This window comes from Canis lupus, chromosome X (assembly GCF_003254725.2).
Source record: "Canis lupus dingo isolate Sandy chromosome X, ASM325472v2, whole genome shotgun sequence".
Taxonomy (NCBI): domain Eukaryota; kingdom Metazoa; phylum Chordata; class Mammalia; order Carnivora; family Canidae; genus Canis; species Canis lupus.
Window position 1 is genome coordinate 84,679,494 of NC_064281.1, and position 7,072 is coordinate 84,686,565.

Sequence of the window (7,072 nt, forward strand, 5' to 3'; positions counted from 1 at the left end):
CAAATATCCACATCTCGTGTCTCACTTCCTTCAAGTCTTTGCTCAAATATTTCCTTTTCAATGAGGCCTACCCTGATTACCCCATTTCAACTGCCTTTCCCTGACCAAAACTCTTAGTATGCTTTCCCTGGTCCTTTCTTCCATGACAGCTATTAACTTCTTTCACACTCTACCATTTGTTTGTTTATTTTCTCCATTACCTAACTCTTCCTAGTTGAATGTAAGCTCCAGCAGGGTAAGTATCTTCTTTTGAATTCCTTGAGGCATCCCCAGGCACAAAGTAGGCACTCAGTAAATCTTAGCTGACTCAGCAAATGTTGACTGTTCCTTTCTTCTTTTTTAAAAAGATCTTAGTTATTTATTTGATAGAGAGCATGCACTTGTGCATGTGTTGGGGGAGGGGGGAGGAAAAGAGGAGGGAGAGGGACAATCAGACTGTGCTGAGTGTGGAGCCCAATATGGGATTTGATCCTGGGGCCTTGAGATCATGACCTGAGCCAAAACCATGAGTCAGAGGTTCAACTAACTGAGCCACCCTAGGGGCCTGGCTGTTCCTTTCTTCTTGAAAACCAGTCTTCTCTTGGTCCTGTGAACACTCTCTCCTTATCATTCCCTCACCTCTCTGTCACATTTCCAATTCTCTTTCCAGAATCCTACTTCTAGCAATCCTTTACATATAAGTGTCCCCCCAGGATTCTTTCATTTTTTTTAAATTTACACCCAGGTCTCCAGCTCTCACCTATACCTTAACTCTCAGATGATTATCTCCTGTCCAGATGTCTTTTTTGAGCTTCACACTCTAATTATAAATCCATCTACTTACTTGAAATCTCCAGTAATGTGCCCAAAAGCATTTGATACTCAAGTTGCCCCAAACTGAATGCATTATCTCCTATTCACCATATCAGATTCTCTCCCCTTACATTCTCTTTCTTACCACCACCCAAGTCAGAAATCTAGGCATCATCCTTAAATTTCTCCTCATCTTACTTTCCCTACTATTTTCTCAGTTACCACGTTCTCTTGATTCCTTCTGTTAAGTAACTCTTAAACTATCCCTTACTTTTTACCCTCTCTACCTCATGACTACTGGGGAATATTGCAGCTATCCAGGTAAATAAATAATGAAGGCCTTAGGAACTGGTCAGTCAGCTTCCACTTTTGGCATTCTTCTGATTCACGTTGTTGCTAGATGGCTTTTTCTAACAAGTAAATCTGACTACATCATAATCCTGTTTAAATCCTTTATCTGGCACCATCAGAATGGACCTCTTGCTCTTCAGAGTATCCCCTTCATGTGGGTCCTCACACAAAGTTCAAGAGCTTATTGAGGCACCTGGGTGGCTCATCAGTTAAGCGTCTGCCTTCAGCTGAGGTCCTGGGATAGAGCCCCACATCAGACTCCCTGCTCAGCGGGGAGTCTTCCTCTCCCTCTCCATCTGCCCTTACCCCCCACTCGTGCTCTCTTTGTCTCTCAAATATGTAAATAAAATCTTTTTTTTTTTAAGTTCAAGAGCTCACTTAATACTCCCTGACAAGAAACCATGACCCTGGATTATAGATCCCTGGAGAGATATGGGAACCACATATGAAAGTCACATCATGACATCAAACTTACTGACCCCTAAGCTACTAGGAAGTAAAAAAAGAAATGGTGAAGAACATTGGCTATCATTTGTGACTCTAAACTCTTCCTGTATGATAATCCCATAGGAAACATATATAAACCCAAGGATGTAATTAGTTCTGAGGCTGAGAACTCACAAATTGATTAGGAATAAGAGGAGACATTTTTGCAGTGAGCATCATTCAGAGGAATCATACAGTGTTCCCCATTCCATGGTGTTTGGTTTTGTCCTTCCTGTTGCTGAAGGTTAACCTCCCTCCTGAAAAGTAAGCTAACTCTCCTCTTATTTTGATGCTCTGAGAGGCATGATCCTTGAAAAATAACCTGGATGGGTTTGATATATTCAGAACTTTTGGAAATAGCCCTATAGTGGCCTAGAGCTATAAATACAGAAATCTTCCACTATGTAGTAAAATGTTCTTACACAATTATCACTGAGAGCTTCATCCTAAATAGTTTACTAGCTGAGAAGTTCTGTACTAAATTCAAAAGTAGGAGTGTTGTTAGTTTGGTTATAAGTTCAGCCTTGGGATAAAAGGTAATGCTCTTTTGGGTAGAGCTCCTGCAGAGAGATGGACACTGCCAGGGGCGAGGTCAACTTGGATAAGGAACCTGGCACAGACTATGAACTTTTCTTGTGACTCTCAACATCTCTAAAGAACTTCTGGCAACAACTCAATTGCCTAAGAGTCCAGAGAAAGGAGAAAAGACTCTATGCCAGATCTGGGCAACAGGGTTAGAAAGGTATTTGGATAGATGCTTTCTGACTGTCGGTGGTCTCAGATCATGGGAGCAATGGGTATATCAAAGGCTCTGAAGTTAGAATAACTTTGATTCAAATCCCACCTCTGCCACCTAACAATCCTGTGAATTTGATCCAATTCTGTGAACTTCCTTAGCATTGCACTTCCTTATCTGTAAAACTGGAATATTTATACCCATGTAAAATGTTGTTGTGAAGATTGATTGAGACTATATTGTGAAGAAATGCAGGGTACAAGACTTGGCAAACAGTATCCTCTTGATCAATGATAGTTTTCCTCTACTCTTCTCCAGCTTGAGACTGCATGAAAAGTGAGTCTGCAAAACCAAGAATTCTCAGGATTAGACCTACCCTTTTTTGATATGGCCCAGTTCTAACAGTGAAATCTTTGTTTCTGTTTCTAAAGGACAAACTATAGGGAGATATGGGGTGCTCATTGAGAGAAAAGCCCTGCAAGGAGGGTAGTATATCATTTTGTAAATAAATAATAGTTTTACTTTTATTTAGAAATTAATACATGTCCCATATTAATTTAAATGCTATTTTATAATAGTATGGCAGCATTCACTAAATTGATGTATAAATTTAGTACAATTCTTATCAAAATCTCAGCAGGTTTCTTTGCAGAAATTGTAAGCTTATCCTAAAATGTATATGGAAGTGCAAGAAGACCAGAATAGCCAAAACGATTTTGAAAAAGAACTAAATTGAAAGTCTCACACTTCCTGATTTCAAAACTCCATACAAAGCTACAATAGTCAAGGTAGTGTGATACTAGCATAAGGATAGACTTTCAGATCTATGGGATAGAATTGATATCTTAGAAATAAGCCCATACATTTGTGGTCAGTTCGTTTTTAAAAAGAGTGTCAAGACTATTCACCTGGAGGAAAGAATAGTCTTTTCAACAATGGGAGCTAGGACAAATGGATATCCACATGGAAAAGGATAAACTTGTATCCTTGCCTTACACCACATACAAAAATTAATTCAAATGGATCAAAGATCTACATATAAGAGCTAAAACTTCAAAACTCTTAAAAACATATACACATAAATCTTGTGACCTTGGATTAGGCAATGGTTTCTTAGATATCATGCCAAAAGAAAAATAAATTAAAAATCATCAAATTAAAATTTTTTGTGCTTCAAAGGACACCATTAGGAAATAGAAAAGACAACCTACAGAATGGGAGAGAAAACTTGCAAGTCAAATCACTTATATGTTAAATGACTTAGATCCAGAATATATAAAGAACACTTACAACTTATTAATAAAAGGACAAATAGGGACACCTTGGTGGCTCAGCGGTTGAGCATCTGCCTTTGGCTCAGGGCATAATCCCGGTGTCCTGGGTTTGAGTCCCACATCGGGGTCCCTGCAGGGAGCCTGCTTCTCCCTCTGCCTATGCCTCTGCCTCTCTCTGTCTGTGTGTGTGTCTCTCATGAATAAATAAATAAAATATTTTAAAAAATAAAATAGAGGGACAAATAATTCCATTTAAAATGGTCAAAGGATCTGAATAGGTATTTTTTCCAAAAAAGATGCACAAAGTCTAATAAGTACATAGAAAGATGTTCAACATTATTTTCCATCCAAGAATTGCAGATCAAAACCACAATGAAACATCACATACTAGGATGAAAATTATGAAGAAGACAAATCTCATTGGAAAAAAGATCAGGGACACCTAGGTGGCTTAGTCATTTGGGCATCTGACTCTTGGTTTTAGTTCAGGTCATGATTTCAGGGTCGTGAGATCAATCCCCCCACCGGAATCTGTGTTCAGCATAGAGTCTGCTAGGGAATCTCTCTCCCTCTCCCTTTGCTCCTCCCCTTACCCCAGCTCTCTCTCTCTCTCTCTCTCTCTCTCTCAAATGAATGAATAAATAAAATCTTAAAAACAGAAAAATAGATCAGATTCGTGGTTACTAGAGGCAGTGGTTGGGGGAGGGGAAATTGGATGAAAGTGGTCAAAAGGTACAGACTTCCAATTATAAGATAAATAAGTAGTAGGGATGTGATATACAACACAGTATAGTTAACCCTGCAGCATAATATAAAGGAAAGTTGTTAAAAGAGTAATTCCTAAGAGTTCTCATCACATGGAGAAATACTTTTCTTTTTACTGTATATAAGACTATGAATGTTAAGTAAACCTATTATGCTAATCATTTCACAATATGTACAAATCACACTGTATATCTTAAACATCAAATCATCATGTTGTATACCTCAGATGTATGCAGTGATATATGTCCATTATTTCTCAATAAAACTGAAAAAAAGAAGACAGATAACAAGTATCAACAAGGAAGTGGAGAAATTGGAATCCTTATATATAGCTGGTGTGAATTCAAAATGGTGTAGCTGCTCTGGAAAATAATCTGTCAGTTACTCAGTTAAGCATAGAGTTACCATGTGATCCAGCAATTCCATTCCTAGTTATATATACCCAACAAAATTAAAACCGTATGTCCACACAAAAACCTGTACATGAATATTCACAGCAGCATTATTCATAATAGGCAAAAAATGGAAACAACTCAAATTTCCATCAACTGGTCAGTGAATAAATAAAGTGTGGTATGACCATACATTGGAATATTATCTGGCAATAAAAAGAAACAAAGTATTGATTCATGCTACAATATGAATCTTAAAAATTCATGAATGCATGAATGAATGATGAAACTTAAAAATACTATGCTGAATGAAAGAAGCCGGACCAAGAAAGGCCACATGTTGTATGATCCCATTTATGTGAAACGTCTAGAATAGGCAAATCTATAGAGAGTAGATTAGTGGTTTCCTAGAGTGGAAGGGAGGAAGGCTGGGAGGAAGTTGGAAGTGACTGCTAATGGGTACAGGGTTTCTTTTTGGAAGAGGTGAACTTGTTCTAAAATTAATTACAGTGGTGGTCGTTCAACTCTGTAAATACACTAAAAGCCATTAGACTGCACACTTCAAATTGGAGAATTGTATGGTATAGGAATTATATTTCACTAAGGCAGTTATAATACAAAAGTGATACATATTCATTGTAGAAACAGGAAAAAATTCAGAAAAGTAAAAAGAAAAAAACTCAATTTACCTTTTTAAAAAAAACTTTCCACTTTCCAGTTGTCTCAGGACAATCCTTACTCCTAAGAGTTTCCTCAGGATTGAGTTAAAGGTGCTTACCCTGAAATAAAAGACCTTGCACGATTCATTCCATTTACTCCTCCAACGCCATCTTTCATCATTCCCAAGTTGGCTTCGTATGTTTCAATTCTAAATAATTGTTTTTCTCCAAACATCCCATGCTCCCTTGAAAGTCAGGTTCACACATCATTCTCCTGCCTGCGATTGTTGGTCCCTCTCTTCTTCATTTGGTTTATTCCATTGGCCCATTAAGATTAGCTTAGATATCACTTCCACCAGCTTTTCCTGACCCTGGGGGATTAAGTGTATCAAATCATTCACACTATGTACATTTTTAAGATGAAATTTTAAATTAAAAACATATATGCTAACTGAAAAATGAAAAAATATTAAAGAGACCTCCAAGATCTCTGAGGCAATATCAGAAGACAAAGAAAGTCCAAAATTTATGTAATTAAAGGCACAGAAGGAGCATAAAAGAGATTGGTGCAGAAAGTAATTTTTGAATGAACAATTTCTTCAAATTTTCCAAAATTTGCTCATAGACATAAATTTACAGATTTAAGAACTCTGTGAACTCCAAACTGTATAAAATTAAAGAAAATCATTCCTAGGAAGATAATGAAACTGCTCAACACGAATAAAGAAAAATCTTGAGAGCAGCTAGAAAAAATTGACATAATACATATGATAATAATAAACTGAAATACTGCAGATTTCTGATCAGACACCATGGAAAGCAGGAGACAAAGGAATGTCTTTAAATTGCCAAAAGAGTGTGACACCTAGTTGGCTCAGTTGGTAGAGCATGTCTCTCGATCTTGGGGTCATGAGTTCAAGCCCCCTTTGAGGGTAGAGTTTACTTAAAAAGATTAAATTGCTGAAAGAACTGCCAAACCAGAATTCTATATCCAGTGAAAATATCCTTCAAGAATAAGGGCAAAATAAAGACATTGTGAGGTGAAGAAAACTTGAGAGAATTTGAAAACTGGTCTCAATAAAATACTGAAGGAAGTTCTTTAGGCTGAACATAAATGATACCAAGGAGAATCTTGGAACTTTCAGGAATAAAGAGAAACAAATATAAAATGGCAAATATAAAAGACAATTTTCCTCCTCATAAGTTTTTAAAAATATATATGACCAAAAGCAAAAAATAAAATTATAACATTGTCTGGGAGAGTTTCTAATGTATTTAGATATAACACCTATGAAACTTTAAAGGACCAGTCATGGAGTAAAGTGGTTGTAAGGCTTTAATTCTTAAAAATGTATTTACAGGGGTGCCTGTGTGGCTCATTCACTTAAGCATCTGACTCTTAGTTTTGGCTCAGATCATGATCCCAGGGTGATGAGATGGAGCCTCGAGTCAGGCTCTGCACTCAGCGGGAAGTCTGAGATTCTCTCTCTCCCTCTCCCTCTGCTCCTCCCTTTGCTCAGTCTTTCTCTCTCTCAAATCTTTTGAAAATGTGTTTATAGGGGCACCTGGGTGGCTCAGTCGGTTAAGCATCTGCCTTCAGCTCAGGTCATGATCTGA